Genomic DNA, 27923 nt, shown 5'->3' with positions numbered 1-27923 from the left:
GAACAGCGCAGGTGCTGTTCAGCATCAGGCCTCATCAAAGAAATATTATTATTATAATTTTTTTATTACCATTTTTTAGTTTACAATGTTTAACCTTTTATGCTACATTTGGTCACCATACAAATGATTTACAACATATTAATTATTCAAAAACAAGCAAGTAAAAGATAATGCCGAAAGAAACAAAACATAAAAGGTATTAAAATGATGATTTGCAATAGAATAAAAAACACAAGAAGAAGGAAGTATAAACCTACCTCCACATACACGTACATTGTCAAGACCTGGGAGTTAACCATGCAATCCAGGTTTCATTATCATTTTGTTAATTTACCTCTGGTACGATGGAATTCGTATCCATTTTCATCAAGCTGTTTGAGATGTCTTTAAAAAAAGCCAATAAACCCAATGTTACATGCCATGTTTCTCTTGGAGAACTTGTAGAGGAATGTTTTAGAAATTCACCAAAGTGTTTTGTCCTTAAGTCCTTCAAACCGAAGCACTCAGTCATTAAATGCATCTGAGTTTCAAAAGGTTCTGCGCATAGTCTACATGTATAATTGGGTTCAGGACGTTTTTCCCACATCTAAAGGTTTGCATGAACCAAAAGATCTAAAAATGCTACCACCAAAGGTTCAAAAACCAAAAGTTCGAACCTTTGGTGGTAGCTTTGAAAAAACAAATGGGGCTGCGGGGGTGTCCCCCGTATCACCCCGCTCACTATACTTTATGGTATAGTGAGCAGGGGCTGCGGGGGACACCCCTGCAGCCTTCCGTTACAAAAAAAAAGAAAAGAAAGGACCCTGCATCGCTAGTTCCCGATCACGGAAGTGAAAGAGAAATGGCGCTGCAGGGAACCAGCGTGAAGATGAAGGTATTTGGGGTTTGTTTATGTTGGGGGTGTGGGTGTGCTGAGGTTGTGGGTGGGGGGTGTGTTGTGGGTGTTTTGTGGGTGTGTTGTGGGTGTGTGTGGGTGCGAGAATGTATGTGTGTTCGCATGAGAAAGGTGCAAACTTTTGGTAGTTCGCACCTTTCTCATGTGAACGATTTGCCGCAGTACTTTCAGCCGCAGGCTAATCACTCGGATTCGTATAATTGCGCTCACTTTCCATCTGCCATCTCTCAATTACTTCCTTGGTGGGAAAGAGGTTGAGGCAAAGTCTCTGGAATTCTTGTTTCAGAGTAGGCGAGGGAAATGTCTTAATGTAGCTCAATGTGTCCTCTCTTTTCCCAGGAAGACCTCCCAGTTCACCTCCGATTTTAGATGAGGTAATCCTGTCGTTTTCAGTTATACAATCAAGGTCAAGTAATTTTCTTTTTCCATGTCCTGGGTTTTCCAGCAGGGTGTCTTCTGAGAAGGCCAACTTTTGGAGTATCTCTGAGCATATGCTCTTCCACTCAATCAGGGATCTTTCCTGGTTTTTCTTTAGGGCATGGTGCAGTAAAGCAAAGCCACCTTCTCCAGGAGGGTCCAGGCATTTAGGAAGAAGAGATAGCGTTTTCCACTCTAGAGCAGCATACAGAGATGTCAAGCATAACTCTCTCCAAATAATTTCGACTGGCAATGAATTGGGCAAATCGAGAGTTCTTCTCCAGAAGATTCCCTCAGCCTGTCGCCAAGCTTAACATGCCAGCCTTAATTGAGTTTCTGCATCATATGAAAGCATTGGCATTACCTTAAGTTTATAAAGCTCGATGACCAGGGACAGGGAGAATTTACCATACTTCTGTTTGATAATTCTAGCCTGAGTAGCCAGATTCCTGGCTTTAGATCTTAATATTTCCAGACCAAAGAAATCTGTAGTGCTGTTATTCAAGGATAGGCGGAGGTATGTAATTTCTGCCACTTCAGGGACTTTCTCCCCTTTAAGGAATCAAGCCTTTTTGGAATGTAGTGGACACCTAACGTTGCTTAACGTTAAGATTTTTTATTTTTTCGGGTTGATTGTTAGCGCATTGCCATCAACGTAAATTGCCAGTGCATCCAGCTGTCTTTGCAGACCGATCTCTCTTTGGTCTAATAACAAGAGATTGTCTGCATAGAGGAGTGAGATTTGAGGTGGAAATCATTTCACGTTTACAAACTTCTTCAATGTCAGACGTCTAGAGGTTGAATATTGTAGGGGCCAGACGACACCCCTGCTTTAGGCCCTTTGAAGTGGATATTTCCTTAGAAAGGGTTCCTCTCTTGCCGAGTCTTACTCTGATCGTATTATTATATTAGGGTATTTATTGAGTGTGGGCCTAGCTTTGGGAATCAATGGTGCACTTTACAAACCATAGGGTAGGGGTCTCAACCTGTGGCCAGATGCTATGGACTACAATTCCCATGATCCCTCACCATTAAATATGATGGCTAGGACTTATGGGAAGTGTAGTCTAAAAGCTCTAGAGTTCCAAAGACCACAGACCTCTGCCATAGGGGGAAGTACATGGCTAGGGAAGCAGAACTCAAGCGATCAATACAAGGGAGCAGGGAGATAACAATGGGGAGCTGGAGGACGGCCTATTTGGCAACAAGGGAAGTGTCCCTTTGAGAGTTGGTCCAAAGCTTTCATTGCTGGAGTAATGTGTTCTGTACAGTTCAGGCCTGTCAAGGGACACTTACCAGAGTTCTGAGGACTCTGGCATCTGCTGTCATAGCATCTTGGAACACCTAAAGCAGGACCATTGCAGGAGCCTAGTAGCACTGTGGGTGTCTCGTCAACATAATAACATCAGGTGTTGATAAAGCACTCCATGCCAAGTTTGTCACTCATCTAAGCGCTGTAATAATAGCTGCTATTATGGTCGAACTTCATGGTGCGTTCACAAATTCGCTGATTGGCCATATGGCAGAGAAAGGCCACATGGCAGAGAAAGGTCACATGGCAGAGAAAGCATAACATTGAGTCTATCCTCTTGGACCGTGTTTGTGAAAGGCTGCAATACGATACAGGGGTTTAGAATCATTCAGCATTAATAAGGGCTTAGACGTGTCCAAGAAATATGTATTGTCACATTTCATAGGTGCTATTCTCCCCACTGAGCAATGATCGTCTCTTATCGAGGGTTGTCAATTGGGGATTGCCAGGGTAGCAACTAATCCCTGAATATATGGTTTCCTTAATGGGCACCTTACTTCCATGATTCTTTGCGGTATAGGCATTCTGACATGCAGAGTGTAAGCAGGGATGAACGGGCCTCGAGGTTGTGAGTCACATAGGATCATAAAGGAGGACACTCATGTGGACCAGAGCATGGCAAGTTTTGGGATATGACTGAGGTGCGGACCCCAGTGAAGCCGTGAATCTGAAGGGGAAGAGAGGGCAATGGGTGTTGCAGCATCAGAAAGAGAGCTGGTGCTTACCCAGTGTGCAAAGTCAATGGCGGTGGCTGTGTCAGCGTGGTAGGTGGCCCTCTCAGCCCACCCAGGCCCGGACAGAGCCAGTCATTGGTGGGTAAGACCCTTTCAGGTGGCCCTTTGAGGAGGCCGGCGAACGCCTGCTGGCCCCGGGTGCTTACTGCAGAAGAAAGGAAGCAGGCATCCAATCAGGCATCTAGAAACAGATGATGCGTCTGCCGAACAAGGTGGCCATGATGGTCGTCGTGGCCCGGTGCATTCCAGATGGCACTGAACGATCTTCAAGGTGGGCAAACTGCAGGCTGATGGTGGAGCCCTGTTGATAAAGTGGAAAAGATTCACATTTTTATTTTATTTTTAATTTATTTGGTGTTTTATAACACAGTACATGCATACATTGATTCTTTAGAGCAGATTTTCGTGTAATTGGGCCATTGTTACCTAATTTGACTGGCATTTTTAGGCTCTATTGTTAACAGGCATTTAAGATATTTTTTTCTGCAGCGTGTATTGGTCGTCACTTTGTGGTATTTCATTTTTTAAATCATCAGATTATTTATTTTGGTGAATGAATGAGTGATCTACTTTGCATGGCATGTTAGTAGAAGGTGAACAATCCACTTCAAAATCTTATTTTTGGTATCCATTACAATAGCTGTTTATTTGTTCCTGTGATGTAGAGTGTGCTTTGTTTGTGGTACTGTTGCGGCTAGATGTCTCCCTATTGATTCCCAAGTGGTAACAAGAGCGCGCCCCCCCATCACACTCTCTGTGGGGAAGGTATCCAGAGAAAGTGTAATCAACCTGAGTGTGATCGGGAATGCCCGGGGGGGTGTGCAAGGGTTGCCACTAAGCCTAAGGAAATCTTTTCGGTAGACACGTGAATCACTTGAATTCTGGGAGAATCGACCAGGTGGATCTACAGTTGCACTTTTGAAGAAGTTTGACCACATTAGATATGCAGGGGAACGCGTGGTTGAAGTTTGTTTTCAGTCCTAGGCAACTTTCAGAGAGGCAGGAGGTTTTCTTAAGGAAGCAAGCTTACAAAATGTAGGGAGTGGTAAGAAAATGGAGTGGCGCCTGAGTAATTAAGTGGGATGAAAGTAGAGAAGCAGTAGTGTGTGACTCCGAAATCAAAGACGTACATTTACAGTAGGTTTTTTTACACTGTGTGACACTGTCAGTGATTTGAAGCAGGAGAAATCCACAAGTGCCCTCTGCTGATTCTAGGAAGAGCGAATGCCTGTGAGTGCGAGGAGCCAAGGTGACCCAGAGACACACACCTACACACGTGACATTTGATTTTGAGAGTGACTATTTCAGAAACGGCAGTGGTTGTTATAGGCAAGAAGGTACACCAGGTTTTCTATGGCTCAGATGGACTGCAAGAGGCAGAAACTCAGAGAGAAAAAAACAGCGTCCAGCTTTTGCTCCACACTCACCAGGAGTAGGAGAAGCAGAGAATCCGTGGCAGCAGCGTGTGCGAGACTAACACTGGTATGATTTTTGTGGGAGAAAGCAGCAGAGTTTTATCATAGCAGGAACTGTATTCAGAGCCCCTATTTTGAAGTGACTCAACGGGACACATGCCATCTGTTGGTGAAGCAAGAGACTAGATAAAAAACCTAGTCATACAGCCGCTCTCCGTTTAAACCCAACATGGGTCGTGTAGTTCAAAACAGGTTATTCGACAACAGTAATAATTCAATTCTTCAGCTGCATCGGTTTAGTAAAGGTACCAATGAATTTGGAGTCTTGGTAAGAAAAATGTGTGTTTATCAAAAACAAATTCAACGAAATATTGAAAAGGAAATCACTAATCCCATCTTAGTGAGGACGCGGCTGCCACTTCTCATATTTTTGAATAGACCTAATATACCAATGCATTTCGGAGCATTAAACTCCTTCATCAGGGTAAGTCTAATCTAATAACAAAAAATTAAAAACATCAAACATAAGGTGTAATGCAACGTGAAATAACATTCAGTAAATAACAGAAGTGAAGACATAAGCATAAAAATGTATAATCACATACCAAAAACAGGGGCGGGTTCAGGTCAAGTTGTGATATGCAAATAGAAAAGAAAAGAACCAATGAGTAGAATACTGTAGAAAATCAACAGTAATAGCCAAAAAAGAACACATGCCATCTGTTGACACTTGGGAGGAGGAACAGAAAATGCCAGAGGGTAGCCTGCTCGAGACTTACACTTGTATGGTTTTGTGGGAGAAACAAGCAGAGATTCATTGACACAGGTGGTAACATTCAGTTTCCCTCCCAAATGATATTATAGAGGGACGTGGTAATGAGTGACACTAGGATGGAGAGCCAAAGAATCCCTGAGGGAAGCTTGTTTGGGGCTCACTCTCACATGATTTTTGTGGGAGTAAGTAGCAGAGATTGAGTGAGGCAGAAGGTACAACTGCATGAACAACACGTTTGGACAACATACCAGACACACCCAAACAATCCAGAGGAAGAGGCTGCTTGTGGTCTTTACACATCTGCCGCGGCACTTGCTGTGTGCACTGGTGATGCCAGAATTGCGGTTTCATGTCATTTCATTGACAGGAATTACTTTGTGGTAATTTAGTACAAAGTAATTACTTCGAAAGGCTATTTCAAATGTTTTCATTTTTAATGTTGGTGTGTCCCCCTCACATGCCCCCTTCCCCTTCATTTCTACCCCCAATCAAAACCCTCCCCACTCCCTTTTTACCCCATAACCTATAAATACCCTTATTTGGCGAAGTAATTTCTAAGTAGTTCTTTGTACTAAATGATCACTAAGTATTTACTGTCGAGAAAGCACGGATACCCAGAATTGCACGTTGTCAATTGAAGGTATCACCCAACGCACGTTAAAGACCACTGTCACAAGTCACTTTGGAGTACATGCACCAGTAAAAGTGCATGCAGGTGTTTTGCACTATAATGGCCTACCAAGACTCTAGCCTAGGGGCAGAACTGGAGAGGTGTAGACCTTATCTACTGAAGATCAGGGAAAAAGAACACATGGTGTCATTGACAGCGGGAGGGGATTGAAAGTTACAAGGCTCTACCTCTTCTGCCCTCATCCACTGAAGGTCAGATAATAGGGATGATGTCAACAACATGGATGATGATCAAAATAAATATTGTGATGTAGCAGAGTCCAGTCAGGATCATGTGTTTCGGATTCAAAATGGTGATACTGAAGAGGAGGAGAATCACACCACTGGCAGAGCGACTGAGTAGTAATTCATGATCACCCCTACCTGTGAACAATCTCTTCAGGAAGCAGCCTTAGTTCACTGATCAGATAGCATATCACATCACTACTTGGCATCTAACACCCCCCCGTCCCCATCAGCACCATCACGCCCAGATGAGCCCAACCTGTGTGTTACCCCACAAAGGAAACATCTAAAGTGTGGCAGCACTTGACACAGAATAAAAAGCAACAAGATCTAGCCACTTGGACACACTGGTGGAAACGGTGTGCTGGGGGAAGGCAAGCACCGTCTTGGGTTCCACATCTATGCGGTTCCACAACTGCAGCACCATCACGGACATGGGAAGAAATTAAAAGAGCTTAAGTACAACTGTCCCCATGCCATCAGAAAAGCAGCATAACTCAACCAGGACCCACCATTGGCAAAGGAATGGTTCAGGCTCCTCTTACTGTGGATCTTCATGTCATGGTTCTTAGTGGTGCAGCGATGCTGCTCCATCTCCCTTTACCATTCCCTGCCTTGACAGGCCCTTGCCCAGACATGCTCGCATCACTGTTCCCGTTGTCCTTTCCCCTCCTTAGGCTCGGTTTTGTTTTGTTTCTCCCATTTTATCTCACACTCCTGGAGCCACGCTTCCTGCTGCTCAGGGCACATCCATGACCACGGGTCGCATGACGGAAGGTTTTTTGCTCATTCCCACTTTATCTGCTTTTGGGGGTGTCCTCTACTGGAGCACACTCCCATATCCACTGGCATTTCTCTTTTTGTTTGCATAGAGGACATCCCCGTAACCCTTAGATTAGTTCAGTGTCCTTAGGATTTTTGCATACCCCAACATAACAGCCTGGCCGGCTCCGATTCTTCGTGTATGAGCACGCAGTGAGATGGGCGCGCAGTATCGTGCCGCCGATAACTTGACCCAGTCTCCTTAGGACAGATATTGGGAAGTTAGGCTTGGACGTGAAAAATGTCTAGAGAAATCCACCACATATCCACCCTTTATGCTGTAAGCACACACCTTGTTCTTCCCTGCCGGTGTGGGCATGCACACCACACTATTTGTTTCTATACTGTTGCCACGCACTACTTTGCATAAGGAAGAATACACAGAATGTTTTCATAGCAGTCCTTCGTCTATTCGAGCTCCCCAGCCCCTCATCGTGTATATGACAATAGTTAGTATTTAATGGCTGTACCACGTATCAGCGAAAACTAAAAAGGAGGCCAGTATTCACATGGGACTTCTTCTAAGGAAACAATGGCTGACAAGTACTCTCAGGACTACACCAAACCATTAGTATACAAACCTGTTTGGACATACAAGTTTCGTATTTGAAAAACTGTTCATTTTATTGCTAAATAAATTGTATTTTTTTTTTGTTGGAATGGTTTCTATGGTGACAATTCTCCAACACCCAATTGCAGTTATTCCAAGCAGTTGAAATGCTCGAAGTGAGGAAGAACGTGCTGTGTTTCCTAATACAGACACCGTTCCGCCTCTGACACCCTCTGCATGTACAACATGACAGCTACTACATTATTTCTAAACATGGCCTGAAGCTACCGCAAAAGATTCGTGCGATCCTCGCCGAGGAAAGCAGGCTTGGACAAAGCCAATAGTTGTGGCTCTTGTACCGTGAAAGTCTTCTCTTTGTCAGGTGCCTTCCGGTGTGCAGAGGAAAGGAACGGAGATTGGGGTGCGCACAACTAAAGCATGGCAATCATCAGGAGTGGGCGGAGAGCAGGGGGTGGGGGGGGGATCACTGGATGGTCTAGATAAAACGATGCAAGGGATTAGCACTTGGTAGGAGGCGGGGGTACTCTCACAGGGGCAGGGTCAGCTTCATATGGCGATGCAATGTCAGCAAATACCTGGGTGGCGACTTGGGGGCAGGGGTGGACTGCCGTATTAGGAACTCTGGAGATTTCCTGGTAGGCCTCTGCACCCTGAGCCACTTTTGTGGTAATCTATTTTATTTTCAAATTTTCTCATAGGAAAAGCGTTAGCCTTGCTGAAAACGAGTAATATTGGGCCATTTAGAAAATTATTTCCATGGCCTCTTTTTTGGTACCCAGTCCAGCCCTACGTAAAATTTGCCAAAATTTTTGTTCAACTGGCTGGCCGATTTTTCACCTTTTCTTTTGCACTTTTGGCTCGTTTTTTTGCGGTAGAAATTTAGTTTTTCACTGAAATTGTGTTTGTTGAGTAGTCGAAACACGCGCACAAAAAATTCATTTTTGGGAAAAACTAAATGTAAATGGGCAGAAACACACCTTTCCTGCCCAAAACGTAATTTTTAAAAAAAACGTAATTTCCAAAAAACAAAACTTTGGGTGGGAAAGTTCCCCCAGGTCGCCAATTCAGATTCACCGGCGAAATTGGTAGATTGGGTGAAATCTGCTAAGAATCTGCCAATTTTCCACATGAAGGGAAATTAGCCATTTTCACCCACCCCTAGTGAGAGCTTGGACAGAACTAGAGACATGAGATGGCCATGCGTGTGCTCTTATGATCTCGCACTGCCATCCTGGGCCATCAGATGACGAGGCAATGCCATTAAAGCTTGATGTACTCCAACAGCATGCCACCTATTGCATCAGCCAGGAGGAAGCGCAAGGATGATGCCCTCGCCTTGGCAACAGGACGATTTACACTCAGTACCCAGTTCACATCGAATGAGCCTTCCCCCTCCAACACAGGGTGTGTACTGATGGGGATAATAAGTAACATTAATTACCAAGTGCTCTGAAATTGGATTCCCACCGACAGTGGTGCTATATAAAACAAAATAATTAATATAATAATAATTATTATTATTAGTATTATTATTATTACTACCACATGTCCAGTTACACACCAACTGCACTAATTAGTGCCATTGTATTGAAATAAGGGTTCTATGTTCTTATATCGCCAGGTTTTTTCCACTGAGTTTTTTGCCAGATATTTTTGGCCACAAAAACTCATCAACATGTTTATATTTGGGGGGTTCCCCCAACCTCCTCTTCCGTATTATCTAGCCCCTATTTCCTACTCCTTACCCCTTATATCCTCTTACGCACCCCCCCACCACAATATTATTCAATGAGTTTTTTCAGCCGAAACATATTGGCAAAAATCTCTGTGAAAAAAAGGCTTGCAATGTTACAACATTTTTATTGAAATGCAGAAGTGGTGGTGCATTACAGTGGTGTTGGAAAAAATGAAGGGCTGACTCCAGTAGCATAGGCAAGGCCTCATGCCCAGCAACAGACACCTAGGCGGGTCCTAAAATGGCCGCGCTCTTCCATCAGGGGTCTGCCTTCTACTATCAAATTCTTGGATACTCAGCTACTGCCATAACATTTGATTACAAAAGGTGAACTCCAGGGATAGTAGAAGTCCGGTCAACACTGGTTACAACCTTATCGGACGAAAAAAAGGACCGGATACTATAATTCACTTACTTACAGGAGATCACATCAGAAACAATTATAAGGGGGAACAAAATTCAATTTACTCTTATTCGTATACAAACACGTGTTAAAACCCACAAACAAAGCACCAGTAAATACATTCCCTATTGGTAATTAGCATCCTTGTGACACATATCTACACATTCAATGATACCGTAAACAAAAGTACAAAACCATACACTTAACAATACTCAAAAAACAGTTACATTGTTAAAAACTTGAAGCAATTACACAGCAAATGCTCGAATTCACAAAGCCTACTCAATATGGCTCATACTATCCCAACATGTTTAATTCCAAGACATCAACTTTTATGTGCAAAATGTAGGAAATTCTTCAGGGGATTTTCATATTCATTTCTGTGTTGTCACCAATATCTAAAAACAAAGTCTCGCTCTTTGTTCATTCGTGATGTCCTGCAAAGTGAAAGTGAACATAAACAGGAATAGTTGTTCTTGCTCGATTTATTTTTAAATAATCGAGGTGGTGAGTCACATATTAGCCTTCCTCTGAGATAACATAATACAAAAGCTCACTTACCCATTGTAATTAATTGCAATAGGTATGGATGTGAGGGTCTAAATCAACCTCAAGACTTCCTCCCTGCAGAGACATAAGGATATGGACAAGGTGTTAGTGACTCAAATTCACCAATCAAAAACCATCCTTTAAAGTTGCTAACCCTGCACCCCATACTTGTTAGCAGAATCCGAAGCAGAGCTATCAATAGGGGATGGTGGGTGCTCAAGGGCAGGCATCCTGATGGTGTATGCAGTCACTTTGACTTGTGTGCATAACACGCGACCTGCAACATAATTTAAAATTGCAGTGCTCATCGGATAATGTGTACCAAGATAAGATTCACATCACATTATTTTGTCTCACGATTCATACTGTAAACGTAGCAACTCTCTAACAGAGTGTAAAATGTACTGCATGGTAAACATGTGAATACACTAAAGATATTCTTACTTTTAACATGTTTTGCACGTGTTCATTCACTCACACGATAGGCGAGGACCATAATTTCACCCAGTATACAATTGCAGAGTTGCGTCAGTTGTTGTCTTCAACACTCTTCATCGATCGGGATCACAGGCATGGGGGGAGAGCAAAAGACAAACGATCTACGAGATGCATTAGTATCTGCGTAATAGACGATCGGATAGTATGTACATTACAACATGGCTTAAACGCAGCCTATTCATGGACGATATGCAGTGAAATACATTCGTATTCACTCACATCATCACTATCCGGACGAGACACCGATGGCACTTTCCTCGTTTCTGCTTGCTAACGCTACCGGTCTAGTTTTGCGTCGTCTCAGTTTCACACAAATAACAACTAGAGCACTTCTCCATGGATTCAAACGTTAACCATGGCGGCCATGTTTAGAGAACAAAATGGCACTGTTGTTTGACAGTTTATATCTATTATTCTGCACTCATTCATCTTGTGGTTTGTCTGAATAGTTCTTACTAATCTTGTATTCACTCCTCAGGATAAACCTCTTAAACGTATTGTAAACTTGTTGACAGTGTAAAAAGGGGGCCTTTTGGTGCAGTAACTAAACAGAAAGATAGACCTAATGCACTGCATCACAATCCTATGTGACTAGCTTGTTGCATCTACAATAACATACCTCCTGAGCCAAGTGAGACTGGAAACTGTAGTTCACTCTAGACTCTTTCCTTCATATGACAAAAAACTTAACTCAAGGGGCTGCAGCGGCATCTGCCTCAGTTGGTATTGTGTGGGAGTTAGGGGGCCTGGAAGAACATTCCTGCTAGATGCTTGAATCACAGGAATTTCAGATAAATGAATCAGGTTGAGCTGTGAATGAACTTTAAAAAAACACAGTTGCCTGTTCAACCACATGTAGGGCCCAAGCAATCACTAGGCACACTTAGTGTCTACCTATGGTGCTGGGAAGCGAGGGGCACCAAAGAGCAAGTTTGACCCTCTCCTTTCATGAATTACAAAAGTGATGTAAATCAGACTGAGTTAAAGTAGCTGCATTATGTCTTCCTGCAATTAGGGGGTGTACTTCTGAAAATCATCTTGCTCACATTTCTGGGAGACTGTAACATGGCTATGGAAGCAGAGCTATTTCCAATTGACACGTGCTTTTGAGCAGCACAGTAGATGGTGTGGCTCAAATGTACCACAGACACGTTGATAAAACATGGTTCAAAGCAGCGCACTCACACCAGGTAAGTCAAGAGGCATGGCAGAACCCTCCTGAGATGTCTGGTGGCAGATCATGGGCCAGGCGATGTACACCTCACAGGTAGAAGCAGGAAGGAGATTTGGTGGGTGTAGGGGCCCTATGCAGGTTCAGCAACAAGGGATTAAGGGGCCTTAACCACACAATCTCATAATAGATTAAAGTGTGCTGTGCTTGCAGCACATTTACTCTGATACATTTTCATTTACACAAACAACCAGAGAGATGTAACTTTTAAAGTTTGCTGGAAGGGCTGACTCAGAGTACCGACCCACAATTGATTTGTTCCAGTGTTTGCTTTCAAGTAAACGTAATACACATTTATGCATACAATTTAAAACGACTTCACACACGCATAGACTTTATTTTGGGCACACACGCTATTTAAAAATTGAAATTATTTGCATGTGGCTAAATTCACAGCTGCAAACATGGTCTACCATTTCTTGGAAAGTTAGCAAAGATACGAGATCAATTTGCAATTTTCTGTGCTTACCTTCAAAGCAATACTGAACCATACCGGTCACAATGTGCTGTTTTGCCAGTATGTTTATATTGAGTTCTGGTGGTTAAAAATCCCAAATAAGCATGCTGGCTGAGAATGTGTGCATATTGAGGGTAAATGCGTAGCGCACAATCTGCTGTTAAAATACTGCTTAAACCTTGAACTTACAGTGTAAAGTAGTAAATGAATTGAATAATTTCGAAGTTGATGGAAAAAAGGTGTGACCCCTGAAATTGATGTCACTTAAAAGCATGCTCGGAGCAACTAATAGTCCATTTGATATGCTATTGTGGAGGAATATTGGGAAATTAAAATGTTATGTACTCCCCAGGCCTGGCACTTCAGTATTATAGTGACTAGGCCCTGTAACCTGCCATGGTTAAACAGCGTTTCCTGCTGGCGGCGGACACTGTAGAATGTACTGCGCATGTCTTTGCAATGAAGGCCTCTTGCCTAGCTTGTTGGAATGCTCGTTTCTCATCTTGCGCTTCTGACGTGTTTCTCTGTTGGCTTATGCAAACGGGGTCTAAATTCTCGCTTTCTTAAGAATAGAGGCTCAGGAGAGCGGAAGTCGTCATATTGCTAACACTCTCGCTTGCCTCAAAGCGTATGGCAATCTTTGCAGCGTACTGGCAACTTGACTAACTGAGTTACGACAGGGTGACCTCAATGGTAACACTGGCGTACATAAAAGAGTGCAGCTGGGGTCAAAGGCTGATATAATGTTCTTCGCTAGCAGGATGGATTTAGTAGGCAACCTCTTGGGGCCACCACTCCTTTACATTGGAAAGTATGAGGCCTGGTTGGTATATAGGCCCAGGGATTCGGAGGAAAGGAGATGCTCTGAACTTTGTGTCTGAAGTTGCTGTTGTGTTTTTGCTGTCACTGCTTTCTATCAATAAACGTCTTTCACCCATCCACTGAAGTTGATACTGATCCCTTTTCCTCATCACTATTGAACAAAGAGGACACTGTCATGTTGCCTGAAATGCATTTGCGCTCCAAAGGGCCACACCTACTCCTGCCAAGCTGCAATGTCCTGCAGTTTTAAGACTTTCTCCTTGGCTGCCCCTCTAACTTCCTTGGACAGCGTGAGATTGGCTAATGGGCATTCTGGCCAAACTTGGAAGTGCAGACTGTCTGAAATGGGCAATGATTGTGTGTGTGTGTGCGTGTTTTGTTCAGGCCAGCAACAACTGCGCTTACCACCCCATCTTCTTCACCTCCCCCTTCCAAAAACACATACGTACATTTGGTAATGAGCTATTGATGAGACAGAGTACAGAAAGGAGGCACCTCTACCTGTCCCAATCCCCAGCCAGCACACAGGAACTTTTAAGAGCTGATGATTGGGTTAGGTGGTCGTATGAAAGAGGAACACTTCATATGCATAGGAGCTGGCAAGCTGCCTGAATCTAGAGCTTGTGTTTTACCTCTGTTTTGCAAGCACAACTTTCTCTGTCACTTCCTATGCTCTGTAAAATGTCTGTTTTGGGAAATTGCCCTGGCTCTATCGATGATTCACACGTGTTTAGGCGGAAAAGCTTCACTGGCCTTACACTTCCTGTACCTGTACCAGTGTGTGAGGGAAGCTTGCACTGATTCTGTTTGTGCATGAAACATACCAATTTCAGTGAAGTGTGCATAGGCCCTTGAAATCAATAGCTCTGCCAATGCTGTATTTGTGCATATTTGTGACGGAAATTTACACTGGTCCTGGCATGCTGTGTCCGTGCCAGTTTGCAAGAGACTTACACTGACCCTGACCATATTGTACCTGTTTGTGAGGAAAGCTTGTTTGGCCCTACCCATGTTGTCCATGAACCCATTTGTTATGAAAACATGTAATAGCCTTGCCATGCTGTAGGTGTGCTCACTTGTGAGAGAAACATACACTGTCCTGTCCACTTTACACCTGTTCTTGTTTGTGAGGTATGCTTGCATTTACTTTTTTGTGAGGCAACTTCTGTATGATCATTCGGAACCTTTTGTGAGAGGTTGTCTCTTGTATAAATGTTGTATCTGTTTGAGATTGAATGTTTTGCCCGTACTGTATGTATACTTCGTGGTTAGAGACATGTGTAGTGACTCTTCACATGCTGTACCTGTGTGTGGAAAGCATCCACTCGCCTTGCGTTGTGGTTCCTGATGGATTTTGAGGAAAGCTTGCAATAGACTGGTCTACGTTGCACCTGTTTGAGGAAAGCCTGTGCAAGTCCTTCCTGTGCTGTGCCAGTACCTTTTCTATTTGTGGATGAAGCATGTGCTTTTCTGGTGCATATAGTAACTGTAGGCGCTACATTGGTGAGGAAGACCAGTCCTTTTGGAAACATTGCAGCACTGCTGCCTAGACTAATGGGTGCCTGTGAGGGAATATGGACCGGCTGCAGCCCATGATGTGCCTGTGTGGTATGTGCAGTGCTGCTGGCTATGATGTATCTGTCCAGGGTGGGATTGAAGCTTTCAATGCTGCCCCCTATGTGGTTCCTGTTCTTTGTGTGAGGTTATATTGCTCTGATACCAATATTTTTCCTTTCATGTACGTCAGGGAACTTGCAGCGTCTGCTGCATGTGTTGTCTTCTCTGTTCTGTGCAAGAACAAAGTTTGTACTGTGTGTGCCGGTATTGCACCTGTTAATGAGTTAAGGACGCACTGTGGCACTAATTCATGAAACACAATTGATGACTTTACGCAGCAAATTGAGTAATAGGAAACCCTTTGTTGAGCACTTTTTGGGAAATGGGACATTATAAAGAACATTGGGTCAGTAAAACTGTTTTCAACTCCCAAAAAATACATTCTCCAAGCTGCATAATGCGATAAAACCCTGATTTGGAAAATGTGGTGGAGGCAGAACTTTCACCACATCTTCTCTCCATCCTGTGGCAGCCCGGGTGAGAGGCAGAGCCACTACCACATTTCCATATCTTCCCCAATTGCAGCCCATTGGCAGTCATCACCCCACGATTATCACGAGGCATGCCAAGACTTGTGGCATTTATCGAGGGCAGGCTGTTTGACAGTGGGAGCTGGACTGTGTAGTGGTGGCAGCAAACCTCAGGAGGCGCCTGTAGATTTAACACCTTTCCCTCCTGTGGGAGTTGTGCAGGGGGCAGGCATGGGGTAGTTATGCGGGGTGATAGGCCTTGCAGGGAGACTCCCTATTCATGAGACTGGCAGCAGTCGGGGGGGGGGGAGAGCTGGGGAACGTTAGTTAACACTCAGTGGAAGAGCTTGATAACATTAATGAATGGCGGCATCGTGTGTCAGTACCCTGCGAGAGAGCCCAAGAAAACAACTTCAGGGGGTGTCTACATGATGTGGGAGCACTGAAGAACTTTAGTAAATGGCTCGTTGGGAGACCTGAGAATTTTAGTGGGTGGCTGCACCCTGTGAAACATCCGGAGAACTTAATTGGGTGGCTGATCCTCGTGAGAGAACTTGAGATCCTTAAGGGATAGGCGCACCCTGTGGGAGTACAGAACAAACTCAATACAAGGGTTCAAAAACATTAACCACACAAGACAGGAGAACCTTTTTGGCTTTTTCAAATTTTAAAAAGGGGACAAAAGGAAAAAGACACAAGAGGAAAATGCAATGTTGTTCTTCTTTATCTTGGGGGAAACTAACAATCTAATAATACACTGAACAGACACTGTAACAAAGGGGCACAATGATGTGCTACAAAAACGAAGTAGAGACCAACAAACTGGACAAAAAAACACCAAACACCTAGAATGCCACAAACCTCCTCAAGTCCCTGCTTGACTGGTCCAAACCCCATCCAGAAGCCCTCCAGGTGTGGCCCTGCCCTGTGTATGCGTTCCTTCACAGCCTGGCAAACCCAAAAAAGGAACAGGAAATTAGGTTGGCCTTATATTGAGAGTCTGAATTTCTTTAGGAGATACTAAGCTCTGATTGGCTGAACATAGTCAATGAATATGCCCATGAGGGCTACAATTAGCTGGAAAAAAACGAGGAATGAACCCAAAAGCCGACCTGACATTCGAGGCTCCTGATTGGATGATAAATCATTGTGTGAGAACCGGAAGTCCACTGTGAATTAAACTTGGCACTCATCGGCACCAACAACTCATCCCATTCCCGTGGTAACAGACAAATCTTCAATAAAAGATTTGAGGGATCTGCTGGTTTTGTTTTTGGTAAATTCGGCCAGGCCTAGAAGTTCAAGATTGCAAGATCAGGATGGATGTATTAAGGTCAAACTGTCAGACATGGAACGAGGCTGGCAAAAGCCACCATAACGAGCAAGCAGAAACCTGAAAAAAGAACACAAGTATAATTCTTGGAGCATCAGTAAGCACCAAAAGGCATGGGGCTAGTTATGTTTGGTTTCAAGTTAAGAATGTCTGCTTTTGTGGCCCTAACCCACCTTAAACCAGGAGCTGCAGATCACAGGGTGCATTCAAGAATAGTGGGTGGCATGAGTGGCATGTCTGCGCTTCATGATTTGAATTTTGATTTTATTTAATTTATTTATAACGCACACAAAGACAAACTGAATCGTATGGAGGCGCAGATGGTATTGAATGCTAAGGAACAAGGCACAATGGACAAATTGGAAAAGAAAGGATAGCTTGTGAGGGGGGACAAAGTAGCAGAGTTAGATATCTAAAGGTCACATTATTAGAAAAGGAAGGTTTTCAGAGCTCTACGAAACTTACAAACCGATTCCAATTACTTGATTTCTCGGGGGAAGTTGTTCCAGAGCCGAGGGCCATAGACAGCAAATCTCCTATCACCCCTCGTCACACATCGAGAGCGGGGGACATTCAACAATGGTGGGGCACAAGCGAGTGCTAGCAAGCTGCACATGACATACACGCACAGTGCGTGAGTGGGAGGGGGACGAGTCACACCTGGCCCATTGGAAGGATTTACAGAGTTAAAAAAGGGCATAACAGGTTCAATGGGGAAATAACACATATGGAGTAGTGTCCAACTGCAGTGCAATGCTCACTCACCTCTGTCCTGAGCGTCCTCCCACTCTTGTCATGCTAGATGTGCCAAAATATCTCAGTATTGCTGTCACTTAAAGAGCACCGTCAACTTGACTATGGGCCTCATTACGACCCTGGCGCTAATGGGTTAACGGCGCCGTAAAAGGCTGCGGCGCTGTTAACCCATTAGCGCCTGATTACGAGGTCCCTTTGCGGGACCCGACCTGAACGGCTGGTCTACACCAGCCGTTAAAGTAGGGACCCGCAAAGGGGCCTTGGTGCTAAGTACGGTACTGCAATTTGCGGTACCGTACTTAGCGCCTTCCCCATTCCCAGTGAGCCCTATGGGGCAAAAATGGGAATGGGGAAGAGCCATGGAGGAAGGGGGAATTACCGCCCCGCCAACCTTGTAATGGGGTGGTAATTCCCCCTTTCTCCATGGCAAAGTTGGTAAGTTACCGGCATGGACCATGGTGCTGTTAGCGCCATGGTTTTCCGCCTGGGTCTTAATGAGGCTCTATGTCCAATAATGTCATATTGTCACGGAGAACAACAGGTGGTGCTCCGTTGATCCTCCCTGTCCCCCACTGTAAACACAGGTGATGCTCATTCAGCCCCCTTAGTAAGCCCCAGCCCCCCTCAACATACAAAATAAGCACTGCTCTGTTGGCCCCCATTCATTAACACTCATACACACACACGCAAATATACATCCTGTATATATGTTCCAGCAAACACACTCTCACTCAACCTCTCCCTTACACATGTAGTTTCAAATAAATTGCATTCACACATTAATGTACTTTTTAAAAAATGTTTTTACCTGTGGCAGAATGAGTGACATCTTCCACCTCCTGCATGGACTCCCCAGCGCAGATGTCCACACAGCAGGTCAGAGGTTAGGGGCCTCCCTTTCCCTGCTCTAGAATCAGACCAGACCAGGGATGGAGTTATTCTGGCACTTGCCTGGACTAATACAGGCAGGGAGGGTGGTGGCTGAAGAGGCCTTAATTGTCCCCCATTTGCCAGATATTTAGCACCCCTGAAGGAGAATGAAGGCCCTGACTGAGGCACAGCTCCCTAATTCATTTCAGAGCATTGTGTATGAGTTAGGGCCTTCCTTCTGATATCCCCTGGTCCTAGTCCATGGATAAACCCTCTGCAGGGCATTAGGAACATCACACATCTTTATATTTGCAAATAATCTAACTTTGGAGAGTCTCGAAAATATGAGGGGCAGCACCACATCACCCACTATTGATGAGCAGCCATTGGTAGCAGAGAGGGGAACATTAACCTGTGGCTTTTAAGCCACAGGTGGGGACAGTGGCTGAGACTATGAGAGGGGCTGAAGGAGACAGGACCTTCATGACATGATATGATAGGTTATTTATAATGCGCTTGACACACAGAGGTTTCTAAGCGCAGACCCGTGGATCGAACCTGCGTTGCTTCGTGTCATCTTGCTTCCAAGGCGACCACGTTGCCCCTGAGCTATCCTCCCGAGAGCCTCCTATGGAGCCTTTGTATCCACCCCTGGTCGCACAATGCACTTGTGCTGTTTGCCTCACCGTCAAAGTGCCAGCACTTCAATTGTCTTCACCAGCCTCTGGGATAGATTAAAGCTGTGTCTTGTGGTAGGGCCGAGTAAGGATACAAGTGACACCAGGTCAAGTACAATATAAGGATCGTTATTACCAGTGCAATGGTTGGATGAACACCTATAGGCACTAGGCATTGGACTACAAGTAATAGTCCTCCTGAATGGAACAGTGCACAGAATATATTTCCCTAAAGGGAAGTTTAATTAATGGAGTATAATTCCTTCCGTAGTCTTAGTTCCAAAGTAAAGTGCTCATCCTTTATTAATAAGTTCTTGTCTCTTCTTGCAACACAAAGTCTCAAACGTATGGCCAATGAAAAGTTCCAATACCTAATTCGTCTTGGCCTCTAGTCCACTCTAAGGTAATAACTTAGCTGTTCCAAAGTTTGGCCCAAAGCAAAGGTTTCAAACCACTCTTTCAAGTCCATCCCTATTCCAATATAGCAAAACGTAAGCATTCTTCTGGGAAGGTTTGGAAGCAATTACTCAGTCTGGTCGCCCCCTCAGGTCTGACTGTTATTTACCTTTTGTCTTGAGTTCTCTCCCAGTGATTCAGGCTTCTTGCAGCTTCTTTCTACCTTAGGCTGTTCTTGGACCTTGGGTGTCACGGGATGCACGGCAGCTCTTCAGCTCTGACCTTGGCTGGTCAGGCTTTACATCAGGTCCCTCTTGGAATGTAGCATACTTAGTGTTCAAAACAGGTCCTTTCTGGTCCATGGCTTTCTTAGGACCCAAAACAGGTCCCTCCTGGGCCTAGGCTCGCTCAGCAGTCACCACAGGTCCCTTCTGTAACTTGGGTTTCCCAACTGCAGTGATGGGCATTTAGCCACCTTTGTCAGACAGCCTATATTCTGATGCCCTCTTGCAATGGGTCACTTTTGGACTTTAACTCCCTTAGGGTTGTTGGAGGATTGCACAAAGATTAGTATTTCTAATTCACCCAAAGTAGGGCAAGTGTGTGCCAAGTAACCTTGTCACTCTTTCTGGGACTGGACCACTTGCAGCCTGTTTTCTTGGATCTTCTTCTGAATATGCCATATGCCCCTTCAAGCAGCAGACCTCTCTTGGGTGTGACTTACAGGTGCCTCCCCTTGTGTCAAGGGAGCACAAGCAGCCGCATCTGTCTCCTCAGAGGTTCTCACCTCCTCTGCCTCTCGGGAGGTTAGCTCAGGGGCAATGCGCTCGCCTTGAAAGCAAGATGATGCGGTGCGACACAGGTTCAATCCCTACATCCGTGCTTAGAAACCTCTGGGTATTAAGCGCGTTATAAATAAACAATTACAATTACATTTACATTCCCAGCCTCTTTTATACACCATAGAGTATTTGGCAGTGTTTTGAATGCTATCTCTGATAGGTTATTCCCTATTCTTGCTATCTCTGATAGGATATTCCCAATTCTTGCTATTCCCTATTCTTGCTATCTCTGATAGGTTATTCCCTATTCTTGCTATTCCAGATCCTTGCTATATCTGATAGATTATTCCCTATTCTTTCTATTCGCTATTCTTGCCATCTCGGATAACGTATTCCCTATTGTTGGTATTCCGTGTGATTGTTCTCATTATTTTATTATCAGCATGGCCTCGGAATCTGTTACTTGTTAGATAGTCTGTATTATCTGTAATGAGGGTCTACACTGTTTTTAGAGCCTTCATGGCATGCCGTGCAATCTTGAAAAGCTGTACTTCTTTTAGCACAGTTCTGTGGAGTTCCACGGTTACTCTGTCCTACTGGGGACTCTTCGGCACTGGGCTTCATTACAAGTTTGGCGGTAGCCTTGCCGGTGCATCCGACAGGCTCTGATCGCGGCTTCTGGTCTGCCCGCCAGGTCAGACCTGGCTCGCAGAGAATCACCTGTGAGCAAAACTCGTAGTTTGCCGGTCCAGTAGCAACAGTGTCGGTATCTTACCGGCACCATTACTACCAGGCCAGAAAACTTGTAATGAGGCCCACTGTTAGTGTTGTAGCATGATGTACGTGCTTCTTCCCTCGTGTGCTCTCTTAGACAAACCAGGAATATGTTCCCTCTGTTTATCACACAAACTGCGGGTGGACTGGAATTTATCATTCTTCAATCAGTATTGTCCATTGCTCCAGTGCTTGGATGTTAGGACTCACAGTAAGGATGCCTATAGTTTTCTAAACCGTGGCCCTCTCATCATTGCTTTTAAGGGGATACTACAATGTGTCTGGGGCCCATATATTAGTGGCCAGAGAAGCACAAACCCTGGTGACTCGCTTCTCCCACATCAAAGGTTGGGGAGTTCTGACAATGCAACAGTGTTCAAAGAACAGACTTCTGACCAACATTATTCATTCTGGTGACCCAAGAGCAGGCAAAGGCCTACCTACAACACAACATGATTAATGGATTAGATTATATGATATGATGTGGCATTTAACGCGCCTATACACAAGTGTTTCAAGGCGCGATGGTCTCACAGACATAGTGTATCGGTAGCATTATTTTGGCTAGCCAGTTGTCTCTTAACCACTTTACTGCACCATTGTTTCCTTTGCAGCCTCCCCAGGGTCGGACTGGGCCATACAATGGTCTCCGGCACCAATGAAAAAGTGTCCCACAGTTGCAAATGGCAATTCATTCTTTTTGTTACACTGTTTAAATAGTACCCAAGGGGGTGTTTTTGGATACAATGTGATTCAAATTGTGCATTTTAAAGAATATTTTTTTCAGCACCACTGGTCAAAACTATTAGGCGCATAGTGAAGTGACTCATCAAACTGGCCCACATTGGCCAAAAACGTTGCCCACTTTGACCCAAAAAACGGGCCCACTACAGCATTTGGCGGTTTTGGTCCGGCCATGGGCCTATTGCCCTATAGGCCAGTCTGAGCCTGAGCTTCCGCCACAGTTATAGCCACTCTTACAGGAACACGGTCGTCCTTGGCTACAAGTAAGACTAGCACAGGATATGGACAGTCAAGTTCTTGGCACTAAAATGTGACTCACCCATTAGCCAAATCTAAAAATGCAGAAGGCCAATCTCTGAACAACGAATGTTTAAACAGCGTCATTCTGTGTTTGCAGAATATGGTAGTACCTTCCATGGGTTACATGTCTTTATACCGAGGTATTATATACCGAATCACTTATGTATCGAAACATATACCTTGAAAACCTGTATATTGAATTGTATTTAATGTTTTCATTTTTTTTTGGCCCCCACCCAATCCCCTGTTTCTGACCACTAAAAACCCATCCCGGCCATTTCCCCCAAAAAATGTACTCTTTACCCCACCATAAATATATTCGATATAAGGGTTTTCAAGGTATATCTTTAGATATACAAGTGATTCGGTATATAATTGTCGATATAAAGACTGCATACCCCTTCCCAGGATTATGAGAGTAGAGCAAGGCTGAAGAAAAGTGGTCCTTCCCCAAAAATGTGTAAATAAAAAAAGGTTTTGTCTAGAATTATTAAAGTTTTATATAGAAAGAACAGTACAGAAATAGTGCCAAATACTATTAAATGTGCTACAAACAAGAATTCCACATTGACACATCTGCTTCCAGTGTGCACATGTAAAAGTAGCCCTGTTCTGGACATCCACAATGACTAAATATGCAGAGAAATCTGTACTAAGAATTACATCAGCGATTGATTGCATTTTGCTAGTCATTTTTAACACCCAACTGGAATTATAATTATCAAACTGTAGCATTCATTTGCGGGACAGGCTCAGCCCTAAAGCAGTCATTGGGCCTCATTCCAAATCTGGTGGTCCGGAAATAAGGATGCCGGTAGCAGTATACTGGCACCCTTATCGGACTGCCAGACTATGAGATTGCCTGCAGGGGCCAGATCTACCAGAAGGTCTGACCTGCCGGGAGCACCAGCCCCTGCAGGCATGGTTTTCACAGTAGCACCGGCAGCGTTAGCAACGGTGCCAGTGCGTCCGTCTCCCCATTCCCGCTGAGTCCGATGGGACTCCACGAGAATGGGGACTTACACTTTCCACTGTCTGACATCCCGGCCCGACGCCACCTGGAATATCCCAGTGGCACTGGGATATCAGGCGACGGAACAGTGTTACGAGGTCGGCAGCAACCAGCCGGCAGCACCGTGGTTTACCACTGACCTTGACAACCTAAACATAAGACAAAGTACAAGATGAGGTTTTGGAAAACATCTCAAAATACAGGATTCATATAGGTATCGGAGCAAGTGAATGCAGAGTAGGAGCAGAGTGCTAGGCTACTGGGAAGAGCGTGTAGAATCTTGGAATTCTTAGGGTCAAAAGGCAAAGAATCAGGTGCTACAATCCATCCTGCACCTTCTTCTGGTGGTCACCAGAGTAGGCCTTGCTTCTAACGGAGGTTAGTCCACCTCAGTTGCAGGTCCTCGATTCTGGAATGCGAATGACAACCTCTATCATTAAGTTCTCACCACGTCCTGTCCCGTTCAGCAAATTGCTCAAAATTATTTTTGCACAGGTAGAGGTCAAACCAGAAGAGGATATGCTTAGTGACAACACCAGAGGTCTCATTGGAGAAGAGGAAACAGACGCATAAGAAATACCATGTTTGTGTTATTGGAGGTCATGATACTACAATGCATAGTAAAAGATGCTTTACCGTTGTTTTAAGGGAATCTGTGATCGCAAATACAGAGAGGAAACAAGCATTGACAAAGCCAATACTTTTGAGTTTGATATGGGTATTGGCCAGTTACTGGCATCAGGTGCCCAGGTACACTAACCTTAGTCAGTGTTTTGACATAATTTGCCAAGCTGCCCATATCCAATTATGCACCCTAATCATTTCATCTCCATTTTCCTTTATACCCTGCTGGCACATCATAGCTGGTATTTCAGTATGCTGAAGCAATAACTGAATTTAAAGTCATAGTAAACTGTGTATCTCAGTCACTATCGCCATGCCTTCACTGGGAACTATGTGTCCAAGGGAGAAATCACGTCACGTGTTCCCTTTCTTACATTATGACCATTCCCCACCATTGCGCGGCATTACACATACATGTAAACGTAATAACACCACCTCATCCTCTGCCCCCAATGTTCTCACCCCCCTGTGTCTCAGTGTGTTTTATCACTTCATAATGCCTGTCAATATGTTACCTTCATCCCTACCACTCTTCCCTACTTTAGACTATGGTCTGGGTACCCCTGGCACACTCACAATCCCCCATCAACCGGACAAACTGTTGCACCATAGCACTACTAAAGTGCTGAAAGGTGCAGTATAAATGACTCTTAACATAAGAAACTAAATCTGTTCGGCAATGCGCACCATCACTTATCACAGCAGTATCGGAATTACATTATGCCCGCTAGCCTGGCAAGGCTATATTTAATTTTGCCCAATCAGCACAGCAAGACCTGTTTTATTGTGCTCAATTTTGCATTGCTACGATTTATCCCATAATGGCCAGTGAGTACAGGAAGGGCAGATTGCTTTAGGCTCAGTAAGCACAGCAATGCAAAATTGTATTTTTTTCTAATTAGCACAGTAATGCCTATTTCAAGTATATCCAGTTATCATTACAGACCAAATGTCATTATATCCAGTTTGCACAGCAAGAGCAAAGTTCCATTGTGGCCAGTGGTCAATGCAAGGCCAATTTCAATTAAACACAGTTAGTGATGCATGTCCAGATTCTATTTTGACCATTTGACACAGAAAAGGTTAATCCCATTGTGCCAGTTGTCACTGCAAACTCTGGTTCCATAAAGTCTAGTAAACACGTCAATGCAGGATTCTATGATGGTCACATCTCACTTTAAAGCCTGGTTCCACAGTGCCTAGTTACCGCTGCACATCTTGACTGCATTCTGCCCATTTAGCATGGCAAATTCCAATCTTCATTGTACCCCAATAGCACTGATAGGTCAGATTCCATTGTGTGTAGTTAGCACGACAGTTCCTGATTTCATTATGCCTAGTTACCAATACATGCCCAGTTGATAGTGCAAGGCAACATTTTAATATTAATATGTCCACTCAGCACAGCACAGTGAGATTCCATTATGACCAGTTACAAGAGCATGTTTAGATTATGTTGTTCCCACATATACACAGGAAAGCCTCATACCATTGTGTCCAGTTTGCAATACAAGACCTAATTTCAAAGCGCCCAGTTCCTACTGCAAGACCTAGTTCCATCGTACCCAGTTAGGATTGAAAGGCATCAATCCATTGTTTCAGTTAGTAATAAAAGGCCTCATTGCAGTATGTCACCTTAGCACTGCAAGGGGTGCTTCCATCATGTCCAGTTAGCAACACATACCTGATGAGAGTAGTCAGGGCTAGATCCATTATTCCCAAGGCCACTGCAAGTCCTGATTTAGTGATGACCAGTGGCCCGTCCAAATCCAGATTCCATTATGGCCAGATACCAATGCAAGTACTGATTCCATTATTTCCAGTTACCATTACATGACCAGTGTATTATGCCTATTTGGCACTGACAGCCCTAGTCCACTATGCCCAGTTGGCAGTACAAGGCCCGATTCCTTTATGCCAAGTTATCACTTAAAGGCCCATTATATCTAGTTTGCCTAGCGGTGGTAGGTAAAGAGCATCACTGCTTCCTTCATGCAGTCTTCCTCTCTGGTGCCAGGCAGAGGAGCCGAGAAGACAGCCTGAGTTACTGAGGGAAAATGATGCAGTATTTCGTTCCAGTCCATCTGCAGGACTGAGAAGCAGGGGAGCAGCCCTGACCTTTCCACTTCCCTGAGCATGCCGCTTTCGGCGGCAGGGCCTGAAAGATGCTCAGAGCCAGAGGAGATCTGGGACACTGATGCCTTCATGCCTGGGTTCCCTGTGTCCAACGTTTTTCCCGGGCATGGCTGCAATATGACAACAGAGCTGGGGAAGTAGGCAGGTCTGGAAGGAACAGATGACCGGCTAGGAGGGACAGCATTCCACTCTCTCACTGCTACCAGGAGAGGACTAGGGTGGCCCTGTTCCCTGTCTGCCTTCCACTATATTTCTTACTGTGTCAATCCATTCACAACCCATTCATTTTTCTATGGAAGGATGCAGACAGAATGCGGAATTGTCCAGTAGATCCCTAAGCCTCGGTGTAGCTGCTGGTTGCTGCTTCACAAATCAGCCTTATATGAAAAGTCCTTCATTTAAGTCTATTCAATGCGCCTAATTAGCGCTTTGTTTGTCCAATGAAACAGAGTATCTCAAAGGAGTATCTCCTTATAATGCAGGGCAGCTTGCAATACCCGTGTAAAAGCTCTGGAAATAGTTTTCTTATCAGCACCCTACAGGTGGGAGCCGGCGAATCAGGAGACTGGAAACATGGGCTGATACTCCTGATCTAGCCCGCATTCCAAACCTCCATCTTCCCCACCCTCTGTTCCCTTTTTCTTTTTTTTTTTAATCCCAATACCCCTCCCCAACCCCACTTACCTGATTGTTGTGGCTGCAGCTCCCCTGCCTGTTCCTCGTCTGTCCACCATGATAATGGAAGAGGGACTCCATACGGAGCCCTGCCTTCTACTACCATGGCGGCCATCTTGGCAGACCATTTTCATTCATTGAACGGGATGCGCGTGGCATCCCATTAAATGAATGAATATGTTGTTCTTTTTAACAACCTTGGTTACCACTTGGTAAACCGGGGTGCTAATGCTGTTTTTAACCCATTCCACGTGCCATACCGAGCGTAACATCCCGGTGCCCTTTTTAACCACCCTCGCTTCGCTCGGGCCATTAACTCAGGCTGCCGTGCTGTTACCCCCGGTATGGCCCATGGAACGGGTTAAGAACGCCATAGTACAGGCTAATTGTGACATCAAACCTGACCTGTAATCAAAAAATGACATCACATCCGCTCTGTAATCAATTACACTAAGTTGTGATGTCACAATGCCTGCTGCTTGTGCTGGCAGAGAGCAGATTTCCAGCTAACACTGTAGCCCTTATTTAAATCTGTAGCAAGCGTTTCAAATTCCTTGCTTATGAAATGTTATTTATTTTAAAGCACAAAATCAAAACGTTGTTTCAATGCATTTTATTATACTGCGTTAACTATCTGCCACGCTGTAGGAGCTGCATATTACCTTTCTTAAACACAAACAGATTTTACATGGATTATAAGGCTCGGCACAGTGAAGATCTCCTACATTAGGTTGAACAAAAGGCCAGGTGTTAAAGGGGGTGAGAGTGTGTGGCCATGTATTATAATTAATAAAATACACCCTACAGTACGTAAAAAGGATATTGTAAGTCACCTCAGAGTTCTGTGATCTTATAAAGGGACTATTTGGTCACGGAACTCCTTAGTGACTTGCAATATTGTCATAAAGTATGGTAGGCGGTACTTTATCCCATACATAATTCATGGAAATAAAAAAAAAGATAAATAAAAGTAAGATACTGGTTCACTTACTGCAAGTGCTATGGCCGCCACTCTGTTCCGTCCTTAAGGCCACCCTTATTTTGTGCGCTGACTGGCATACATGTAACAGGCACAAAAGGACAAATAAGGGCTCCAGTGGGAAGGACTATGCTGGGAATATTGTGGGCTGAAGCAAGGGAGAAATGAAAGTGTCAGCGTTTAGCTGCCGCGAGCCCCTCGTGCGAGCTGGTTGCCGGGAAAGGTCA

General features: G+C 44.4%; 1 protein-coding gene and 1 long non-coding RNA gene across 3 annotated transcripts in view; one reads left to right on the top strand and one right to left on the bottom strand.

The window, feature by feature from the left end:
• The window catches only part of LOC138491371 (glypican-5-like), a 1558016-nt gene that overhangs the window by 1450617 nt on the left and 79476 nt on the right, over nucleotides 1-27923 (top strand). The window lies entirely within an intron of this gene.
• Nucleotides 70-27898, bottom strand: LOC138491369 (uncharacterized). The gene is made up of 3 exons (XR_011275993.1): nucleotides 27709-27898; nucleotides 10556-10618; nucleotides 70-3645 (listed from the first exon to the last, which is right to left on the bottom strand). It is a non-coding gene; the product is annotated as an uncharacterized lncRNA (long non-coding RNA).

This window comes from Ambystoma mexicanum, chromosome 10 (assembly GCF_040938575.1).
Source record: "Ambystoma mexicanum isolate Mex_15411 chromosome 10, UKY_AmexF1_1, whole genome shotgun sequence".
In the NCBI taxonomy this organism is placed as follows: domain Eukaryota; kingdom Metazoa; phylum Chordata; class Amphibia; order Caudata; family Ambystomatidae; genus Ambystoma; species Ambystoma mexicanum.
Note: the sequence above shows the minus strand (reverse complement) of the source record. Positions and strands in the feature narration are given on the sequence as shown.